At 40.4% G+C, this 10,440-nt stretch overlaps 1 long non-coding RNA gene and 8 other non-coding genes across 9 annotated transcripts in view; all 9 read right to left on the minus strand.

Annotated features, from left to right (window-relative positions):
• The window catches only part of LOC144462592 (uncharacterized), a 49,406-nt gene extending 40,037 nt beyond the window's left edge, over nt 1-9,369 (minus strand). Inside the window, exon 1 of the long non-coding RNA XR_013490846.1 lies at nt 9,253-9,369. This is a non-coding gene — a long non-coding RNA (uncharacterized LOC144462592). The remainder of the gene's footprint in view (nt 1-9,252) is intronic.
• On the minus strand, nt 41-231 carry LOC144462647 (U2 spliceosomal RNA). Its single transcript, XR_013490890.1, has one exon. It is a non-coding gene; the product is annotated as a U2 spliceosomal RNA (small nuclear RNA).
• On the minus strand, nt 1,036-1,226 carry LOC144462657 (U2 spliceosomal RNA). The gene has a single exon (XR_013490901.1). It is a non-coding gene; the product is annotated as a U2 spliceosomal RNA (small nuclear RNA).
• Nucleotides 2,031-2,221, minus strand: LOC144462649 (U2 spliceosomal RNA). The gene has a single exon (XR_013490892.1). It is a non-coding gene; the product is annotated as a U2 spliceosomal RNA (small nuclear RNA).
• Nucleotides 3,026-3,216, minus strand: LOC144462652 (U2 spliceosomal RNA). The gene has a single exon (XR_013490896.1). It is a non-coding gene; the product is annotated as a U2 spliceosomal RNA (small nuclear RNA).
• Nucleotides 4,021-4,211, minus strand: LOC144462659 (U2 spliceosomal RNA). Its single transcript, XR_013490903.1, has one exon. It is a non-coding gene; the product is annotated as a U2 spliceosomal RNA (small nuclear RNA).
• LOC144462626 (U2 spliceosomal RNA) lies at nt 5,016-5,206 on the minus strand. The gene has a single exon (XR_013490870.1). It is a non-coding gene; the product is annotated as a U2 spliceosomal RNA (small nuclear RNA).
• Nucleotides 6,011-6,201, minus strand: LOC117256086 (U2 spliceosomal RNA). Its single transcript, XR_013490893.1, has one exon. It is a non-coding gene; the product is annotated as a U2 spliceosomal RNA (small nuclear RNA).
• On the minus strand, nt 7,006-7,196 carry LOC117256084 (U2 spliceosomal RNA). Its single transcript, XR_004501600.2, has one exon. It is a non-coding gene; the product is annotated as a U2 spliceosomal RNA (small nuclear RNA).
• Nucleotides 9,370-10,440: the final 1,071 nt, after the last annotated feature.

Here is a 10,440-nt window from a genome sequence, read left to right on the forward strand (position 1 = left end):
AAAAATCTTCTAATAAAAATTAATTTTCAACATATTCAGGAGGGGGTGCACCGTTCCTGGAAATACTGCAATACCAGGTCGATGCGTGGAGTGGACGGAGCAAGCCCCTATTCCATCTCCCTGTTCCAAAAATCAATTTAATATATGGTCCCCGGGTAGGGGACGTATCAGATATTAAACTGATAAGAACAGATACTACACTTGATCTTAGCCAAAAGGCCGAGAAGCGATACCTTTCATGGCTTGGAAGTGAGGGGGTCATTCGCCGCGTAGCTGTTCTCAATGACGGGTCTGACAAAATACTAAAATTACAGTTTCAGGACGGTCCGAGAAATCAGAGTAAAACACCATGATCGACAGTCAAAGAAAACGCGACAGATCACTGCAAAGTATTTAATCTTAAAGAAACGAATGCGGCAAACGTGTCTCACTGACTCTTCCGGGTCACGTGGTGCCTTATAATCCAATAGGAACTCAAAGCGGGAGAAGCACAGTTATAACAAGGTTACAGTAATAAAACGGTGTCTGTTCTTTAGATAATGTGACAGTTAAAAGACTGATGATGACAGAGTCCTCTGCGGGTGATAATGTTTACCTCTACGAGATTTTGTATCTTGTATTTTTGTAAATTCATAGATAAATAAAAACTTCATGTGGGGGAGAGGACGCAGGGGCGGTTTGGGTAAGGGCCCTCCATCGTCGTACATGCAACATTCAAAGTGCCTCGGAAAACCGGCACTCCCGTGGTTCAGACAGTTTAAAGCTCGTTTCTCTGTCATCAACGGGTCATAAGTTACATAATGGTTTATAAAACATGTCGAGGCGGCATCGCTGCGACGCCTGGGTGGTTTTAAACCAGATTTATAGACACTGAAAAAAGTGAAAATGCACCAAAACAAAAATCAAGTATATAAAAAAATCATCAGAACATGTTCTTAAATCTAAATGTCGACACAACACGATGCAAACGGACACATCACGGACAACAGTCGTACAAAAATCTTCTAATAAAAATTAATTTTCAACATATTCAGGAGGGGGTGCACCGTTCCGGGAAATACTGCAATACCAGGTCGATGCGTGGAGTGGACGGAGCAAGCCCCTATTCCATCTCCCTGTTCCAAAAATCAATTTAATATATGGTCCCCGGGTAGGGGACGTATCAGATATTAAACTGATAAGAACAGATACTACACTTGATCTTAGCCAAAAGGCCGAGAAGCGATACCTTTCATGGCTTGGAAGTGAGGGGGTCATTCGCCGCGTAGCTGTTCTCAATGACGGGTCTGACAAAATACTAAAATTACAGTTTCAGGACGGTCCGAGAAATCAGAGTAAAACACCATGATCGACAGTCAAAGAAAACGCGACAGATCACTGCAAAGTATTTAATCTTAAAGAAACGAATGCGGCAAACGTGTCTCACTGACTCTTCCGGGTCACGTGGTGCCTTATAATCCAATAGGAACTCAAAGCGGGAGAAGCACAGTTATAACAAGGTTACAGTAATAAAACGGTGTCTGTTCTTTAGATAATGTGACAGTTAAAAGACTGATGATGACAGAGTCCTCTGCGGGTGATAATGTTTACCTCTACGAGATTTTGTATCTTGTATTTTTGTAAATTCATAGATAAATAAAAACTTCATGTGGGGGAGAGGACGCAGGGGCGGTTTGGGTAAGGGCCCTCCATCGTCGTACATGCAACATTCAAAGTGCCTCGGAAAACCGGGACTCCCGTGGTTCAGACAGTTTAAAGCTCGTTTCTCTGTCATCAACGGGTCATAAGTTACATAATGGTTTATAAAACATGTCGAGGCGGCATCGCTGCGACGCCTGGGTGGTTTTAAACCAGATTTATAGACACTGAAAAAAGTGAAAATGCACCAAAACAAAAATCAAGTATATAAAAAAATCATCAGAACATGTTCTTAAATCTAAATGTCGACACAACACGATGCAAACGGACACATCACGGATAAAAATCGTACAAAAATCTTCTAATAAAAATTAATTTTCAACATATTCAGGAGGGGGTGCACCGTTCCTGGAAATACTGCAATACCAGGTCGATGCGTGGAGTGGACGGAGCAAGCCCCTATTCCATCTCCCTGTTCCAAAAATCAATTTAATATATGGTCCCCGGGTAGGGGACGTATCAGATATTAAACTGATAAGAACAGATACTACACTTGATCTTAGCCAAAAGGCCGAGAAGCGATACCTTTCATGGCTTGGAAGTGAGGGGGTCATTCGCCGCGTAGCTGTTCTCAATGACGGGTCTGACAAAATACTAAAATTACAGTTTCAGGACGGTCCGAGAAATCAGAGTAAAACACCATGATCGACAGTCAAAGAAAACGCGACAGATCACTGCAAAGTATTTAATCTTAAAGAAACGAATGCGGCAAACGTGTCTCACTGACTCTTCCGGGTCACGTGGTGCCTTATAATCCAATAGGAACTCAAAGCGGGAGAAGCACAGTTATAACAAGGTTACAGTAATAAAACGGTGTCTGTTCTTTAGATAATGTGACAGTTAAAAGACTGATGATGACAGAGTCCTCTGCGGGTGATAATGTTTACCTCTACGAGATTTTGTATCTTGTATTTTTGTAAATTCATAGATAAATAAAAACTTCATGTGGGGGAGAGGACGCAGGGGCGGTTTGGGTAAGGGCCCTCCATCGTCGTACATGCAACATTCAAAGTGCCTCGGAAAACCGGGACTCCCGTGGTTCAGACAGTTTAAAGCTCGTTTCTCTGTCATCAACGGGTCATAAGTTACATAATGGTTTATAAAACATGTCGAGGCGGCATCGCTGCGACGCCTGGGTGGTTTTAAACCAGATTTATAGACACTGAAAAAAGTGAAAATGCACCAAAACAAAAATCAAGTATATAAAAAAATCATCAGAACATGTTCTTAAATCTAAATGTCGACACAACACGATGCAAACGGACACATCACGGACAATAGTCGTAAAAAAATCTTCTAATAAAAATTAATTTTCAACATATTCAGGAGGGAATGCACCGTTCCTGGAAATACTGCAATACCAGGTCGATGCGTGGAGTGGACGGAGCAAGCCCCTATTCCATCTCCCTGTTCCAAAAATCAATTTAATATATGGTCCCCGGGTAGGGGACGTATCAGATATTAAACTGATAAGAACAGATACTACACTTGATCTTAGCCAAAAGGCCGAGAAGCGATACCTTTCATGGCTTGGAAGTGAGGGGGTCATTAGCCGCGTAGCTGTTCTCAATGACGGGTCTGACAAAATACTAAAATTACAGTTTCAGGACGGTCCGAGAAATCAGAGTAAAACACCATGATCGACAGTCAAAGAAAACGCGACAGATCACTGCAAAGTATTTAATCTTAAAGAAACGAATGCGGCAAACGTGTCTCACTGACTCTTCCGGGTCACGTGGTGCCTTATAATCCAATAGGAACTCAAAGCGGGAGAAGCACAGTTATAACAAGGTTACAGTAATAAAACGGTGTCTGTTCTTTAGATAATGTGACAGTTAAAAGACTGATGATGACAGAGTCCTCTGCGGGTGATAATGTTTACCTCTACGAGATTTTGTATCTTGTATTTTTGTAAATTCATAGATAAATAAAAACTTCATGTGGGGGAGAGGACGCAGGGGCGGTTTGGGTAAGGGCCCTCCATCGTCGTACATGCAACATTCAAAGTGCCTCGGAAAACCGGGACTCCCGTGGTTCAGACAGTTTAAAGCTCGTTTCTCTGTCATCAACGGGTCATAAGTTACATAATGGTTTATAAAACATGTCGAGGCGGCATCGCTGCGACGCCTGGGTGGTTTTAAACCAGATTTATAGACACTGAAAAAAGTGAAAATGCACCAAAACAAAAATCAAGTATATAAAAAAATCATCAGAACATGTTCTTAAATCTAAATGTCGACACAACACGATGCAAACGGACACATCACGGACAATAGTCATAAAAAAATCTTCTAATAAAAATTAATTTTCAACATATTCAGGAGGGAGTGCACCGTTCCTGGAAATACTGCAATACCAGGTTGATGCGTGGAGTGGACGGAGCAAGCCCCTATTCCATCTCCCTGTTCCAAAAATCAATTTAATATATGGTCCCCGGGTAGGGGACGTATCAGATATTAAACTGATAAGAACAGATACTACACTTGATCTTAGCCAAAAGGCCGAGAAGCGATACCTTTCATGGCTTGGAAGTGAGGGGGTCATTAGCCGCGTAGCTGTTCTCAATGACGGGTCTGACAAAATACTAAAATTACAGTTTCAGGACGGTCCGAGAAATCAGAGTAAAACACCATGATCGACAGTCAAAGAAAACGCGACAGATCACTGCAAAGTATTTAATCTTAAAGAAACGAATGCGGCAAACGTGTCTCACTGACTCTTCCGGGTCACGTGGTGCCTTATAATCCAATAGGAACTCAAAGCGGGAGAAGCACAGTTATAACAAGGTTACAGTAATAAAACGGTGTCTGTTCTTTAGATAATGTGACAGTTAAAAGACTGATGATGACAGAGTCCTCTGCGGGTGATAATGTTTACCTCTACGAGATTTTGTATCTTGTATTTTTGTAAATTCATAGATAAATAAAAACTTCATGTGGGGGAGAGGACGCAGGGGCGGTTTGGGTAAGGGCCCTCCATCGTCGTACATGCAACATTCAAAGTGCCTCGGAAAACCGGGACTCCCGTGGTTCAGACAGTTTAAAGCTCGTTTCTCTGTCATCAACGGGTCATAAGTTACATAATGGTTTATAAAACATGTCGAGGCGGCATCGCTGCGACGCCTGGGTGGTTTTAAACCAGATTTATAGACACTGAAAAAAGTGAAAATGCACCAAAACAAAAATCAAGTATATAAAAAAATCATCAGAACATGTTCTTAAATCTAAATGTCGACACAACACGATGCAAACGGACACATCACGGACAATAGTCGTAAAAAAATCTTCTAATAAAAATTAATTTTCAACATATTCAGGAGGGGGTGCACCGTTCCTGGAAATACTGCAATACCAGGTCGATGCGTGGAGTGGACGGAGCAAGCCCCTATTCCATCTCCCTGTTCCAAAAATCAATTTAATATATGGTCCCCGGGTAGGGGACATATCAGATATTAAACTGATAAGAACAGATACTACACTTGATCTTAGCCAAAAGGCCGAGAAGCGATACCTTTCATGGCTTGGAAGTGAGGGGGTCATTCGCCGCGTAGCTGTTCTCAATGACGGGTCTGACAAAATACTAAAATTACAGTTTCAGGACGGTCCGAGAAATCAGAGTAAAACACCATGATCGACAGTCAAAGAAAACGCGACAGATCACTGCAAAGTATTTAATCTTAAAGAAACGAATGCGGCAAACGTGTCTCACTGACTCTTCCGGGTCACGTGGTGCCTTATAATCCAATAGGAACTCAAAGCGGGAGAAGCACAGTTATAACAAGGTTACAGTAATAAAACGGTGTCTGTTCTTTAGATAATGTGACAGTTAAAAGACTGATGATGACAGAGTCCTCTGCGGGTGATAATGTTTACCTCTACGAGATTTTGTATCTTGTATTTTTGTAAATTCATAGATAAATAAAAACTTCATGTGGGGGAGAGGACGCAGGGGCGGTTTGGGTAAGGGCCCTCCATCGTCGTACATGCAACATTCAAAGTGCCTCGGAAAACCGGCACTCCCGTGGTTCAGACAGTTTAAAGCTCGTTTCTCTGTCATCAACGGGTCATAAGTTACATAATGGTTTATAAAACATGTCGAGGCGGCATCGCTGCGACGCCTGGGTGGTTTTAAACCAGATTTATAGACACTGAAAAAAGTGAAAATGCACCAAAACAAAAATCAAGTATATAAAAAAATCATCAGAACATGTTCTTAAATCTAAATGTCGACACAACACGATGCAAACGGACACATCACGGACAATAGTCGTAAAAAAATCTTCTAATAAAAATTAATTTTCAACATATTCAGGAGGGGGTGCACCGTTCCTGGAAATACTGCAATACCAGGTCGATGCGTGGAGTGGACGGAGCAAGCCCCTATTCCATCTCCCTGTTCCAAAAATCAATTTAATATATGGTCCCCGGGTAGGGGACGTATCAGATATTAAACTGATAAGAACAGATACTACACTTGATCTTAGCCAAAAGGCCGAGAAGCGATACCTTTCATGGCTTGGAAGTGAGGGGGTCATTCGCCGCGTAGCTGTTCTCAATGACGGGTCTGACAAAATACTAAAATTACAGTTTCAGGACGGTCCGAGAAATCAGAGTAAAACACCATGATCGACAGTCAAAGAAAACGCGACAGATCACTGCAAAGTATTTAATCTTAAAGAAACGAATGCGGCAAACGTGTCTCACTGACTCTTCCGGGTCACGTGGTGCCTTATAATCCAATAGGAACTCAAAGCGGGAGAAGCACAGTTATAACAAGGTTACAGTAATAAAACGGTGTCTGTTCTTTAGATAATGTGACAGTTAAAAGACTGATGATGACAGAGTCCTCTGCGGGTGATAATGTTTACCTCTACGAGATTTTGTATCTTGTATTTTTGTAAATTCATAGATAAATAAAAACTTCATGTGGGGGAGAGGACGCAGGGGCGGTTTGGGTAAGGGCCCTCCATCGTCGTACATGCAACATTCAAAGTGCCTCGGAAAACCGGGACTCCCGTGGTTCAGACAGTTTAAAGCTCGTTTCTCTGTCATCAACGGGTCATAAGTTACATAATGGTTTATAAAACATGTCGAGGCGGCATCGCTGCGACGCCTGGGTGGTTTTAAACCAGATTTATAGACACTGAAAAAAGTGAAAATGCACCAAAACAAAAATCAAGTATATAAAAAAATCATCAGAACATGTTCTTAAATCTAAATGTCGACACAACACGATGCAAACGGACACATCACGGATAAAAATCGTACAAAAATCTTCTAATAAAAATTAATTTTCAACATATTCAGGAGGGGGTGCACCGTTCCTGGAAATACTGCAATACCAGGTCGATGCGTGGAGTGGACGGAGCAAGCCCCTATTCCATCTCCCTGTTCCAAAAATCAATTTAATATATGGTCCCCGGGTAGGGGACGTATCAGATATTAAACTGATAAGAACAGATACTACACTTGATCTTAGCCAAAAGGCCGAGAAGCGATACCTTTCATAGCTTGGAAGTGAGGGGGTCATTCGCCGCGTAGCTGTTCTCAATGACGGGTCTGACAAAATACTAAAATCACAGTTTCAGGACGGTCCGAGAAATCAGAGTAAAACACTATGATCGACAGTCAAAGAAAACGCGACAGATCACTGCAAAGTATTTAATCTTAAAGAAACGAATGCGGCAAACGTGTCTCACTGACTCTTCCGGGTCACGTGGTGCCTTATAATCCAATAGGATCTCAAAACGGGAGAAACTCAGTTATAACAAGGTTACAGTAATAAAACGGTGTCTGTTCTTTAGATAATGTGACAGTTAAAAAACTGATGATGACAGAGTCCTCTGTGGGTGATAATATGTGCTTTTTATGAAATAACGGAACAAATGTGGCTCATTGGCTCTTCCGGGTCACGTGGTGCCTTTTAATCCAATAGGAACTCAAAAAGGGAGAAACACAGTTATAACTAAGTTATATGAATAAAAACTGTGTCTGTTTTTAAGTAATGTTAACAGTGAAAATACTGAACGTGACCTGATCACGACAGAGTCCTCTGCGGGTGACAATATGTGCTTTATATGAAACAGTGTCATTGTTTTCAAAAACAAATGGAGCTCCGACAGTCTCTAGTGGACAGAAGCCGTAACTACAGGCAGGACATGAGAAAAGTGCTGAAAACTGCAGTGGAAAAGAGTCAAAAATATATGTTTTAATGTGCTTACACTGAAGCCAGAGGTGGGACCAGGTCATTGTTTTGCAAGTCACAGTTAAATGTCAAGTCTTTGCCCTCAAGTCCAAAGTTAAGTAATAGAATGACCTGTATTAGCATTAACTGACTCAGCAGCCCCACAAACTCCAATATATATATATCGAGTATAGTACAGATGGGTTGGACCTAAACAGAATGTCAGTACATAGGAAAATAAACACAGTTTGCTAAAATGAGGGCAGTGATTGTAACATTAAAAATCACATTAAAAAAAAACATTTTAGAGGCTTTTCATCTCTTTACAGTAAATTGAGTTTCACATAATTCTAGGGAGTATTACATGGAGTTACTTTTACAGAAATTACTACCTAAAAATATGCAAGCATAAGGAGTAAAGCCAACAAAAACGATTCGTCATAAAACATACAACAGCACAGTGTAATCAATATCTATCTTTAAAAAATTGTGGGAAACTTTATTTGTTAAAACTTATTGATTTTTAATTTAATATTTTTGAGTGGCAAATTTGAGTTTTATTATTATGAATTATGTATGATTATTAGTATCTCTCCTGCAACTTCACTGGTGCTGGCGGACTGGATCAAACAACGTGGGTCTGTGGAATTAACTGATGACTTAATGGGGATGAACAGAGTTAATAGCTGAGTCAGGACAAATTTGTGACCCAAGTCTGAATCAAGTGCAAGTCATGTGACTCGAGTCAACAGTTCTATTAAAGCAGAAAACCCTGAGTAAAATGTAAGGATTTTGCAAGTGTATTTTCACTTCACGTCACTTTATAAATCAACTCCACTACACAAATAAGAACCCAAACTATTTTCACGAGGATAAACTGGGCTGTAGCGCCATCTGCTGGATAATTAACACAACAGCAGCCTTTTGCAGCAGCTGTTAAAAACCCTTTTTTCAAGTTAACATGAATAAAACTTTTATTATCGTGTTTGACAGTATGTTAACTTTAAACTGTTCCTACACATGTGAAGGTGTAAAGGTATACAAGTCGCCATTTTAACCTACAACACCACGAAAAACAGGCGGTAATTTGCTTTGTATAACAACTTTACTAAGACTGAAATGCAGCTGCGCATTAACACGTTTAACACGGGTAATTGCACGGTTATATGAAGGATTCGCCCACACAAAAGCATTTTTTTTAATTTGCACAAGCTTGTCGTCAACATGTCTAGTGAAAACAACAAACACACGCCTGAAGCTAAAATCACAGCGGTGACGCAAATCACGTCAAACTCCTAAAAACATTGATACTGTTGGCACGAGGAGCGTCTGACGTGACAAGAAAACATATAACGTTGCAAACTGACTTACCCCAAGACGTCTGCCGGAAATATAACGTTACATGAAGACAAAACAAAACAAAACAAAACACAACAACAACATCTCCGAGGCCTCGGTGGTCAGTCACGGTCCGTGGTCATGCTGAGGGTCACAGAGGTGTCGTTCTTCAGGTGAGCTCCACACCGCCCCCAGTGAGGCACTCAGGTAGCTCAGGGTCGTGATGTAACAGTTCACTCTGTGGGATAAGATGTTTTATTTATTTATTCAGGTGATCTCTAATCTCTGCCTGCAGTTCAGTTAGAGTGTGACTCTTTTTGTGAGAAAGGAAACTGCATTTCCTTCACAAAGCTGAAAACAGGGCTGTTTCTCTGACACCATGAAAAGCTGACTTTTCAGAGATACCTTGCTCTCACAGGACAGCCATGCTACAGCTGCAACTTTATTTTGTCACTGGACGTCAATTGGTTGTACAGCAAGTAAAATCACATAAGAAGGCACGAGTGAATGATTAGCAGAGTGATCTATAGATTTATAAAAACAAACATATGATCATTTCACAGAATATGATGCATTGCTGTGGATTAAACTACACAACAGTATAAAGTTGCCATCACCATTTAATCTCTTTAAATTAAATAAACTATTATTTGCTTTTTACAAAACAAAACATTGCCGCAGTACTCCTTCAGATATCGCAGTAGTGTACAGATATGGAGCTCCAAAATATATGTTATAAAGGAGCTTGTTGTCTTTAGACAACTGAAAAAGGAAACTATCATTTATTGAATTCATGATGTCTAATTATTTCTTCGTATGTGATGAAAATAAATAAATAATGAAATTGATAAAAGAAGGAATAAAACTAGTCACACAACAGATTTACTGTAAATACTTACTATAAAAGTATGTTTTGAGAAAGGTTTTAAATGAAGACAGAGTTTGCTAACCTAAGTTAATTTATATTACTTTATTTTTATTTTTTTTCTGTGATTTTTCTCTGTGTATATGAGTTCTCTCTGTATATAATGTTAATATTCTTCTGTTACTTCAATAAATAAATAAATAAAACTGATTATTTTTCATTTCTTCCCAGTAGCTGTCAGCCCGCTGCTGCCCTCCCAGTCCGGCAGGTGGCGGTAATGCGCTCATAAACTGGTTCTCCAACTTGCATTACACACAGACTCTGGACTGTACCACGAATGCATATTGTAGAGGGAA

The sequence above is a fragment of the Epinephelus lanceolatus genome, chromosome 3 (assembly GCF_041903045.1).
Source record: "Epinephelus lanceolatus isolate andai-2023 chromosome 3, ASM4190304v1, whole genome shotgun sequence".
Taxonomy (NCBI): Eukaryota; Metazoa; Chordata; class Actinopteri; order Perciformes; family Serranidae; genus Epinephelus; species Epinephelus lanceolatus.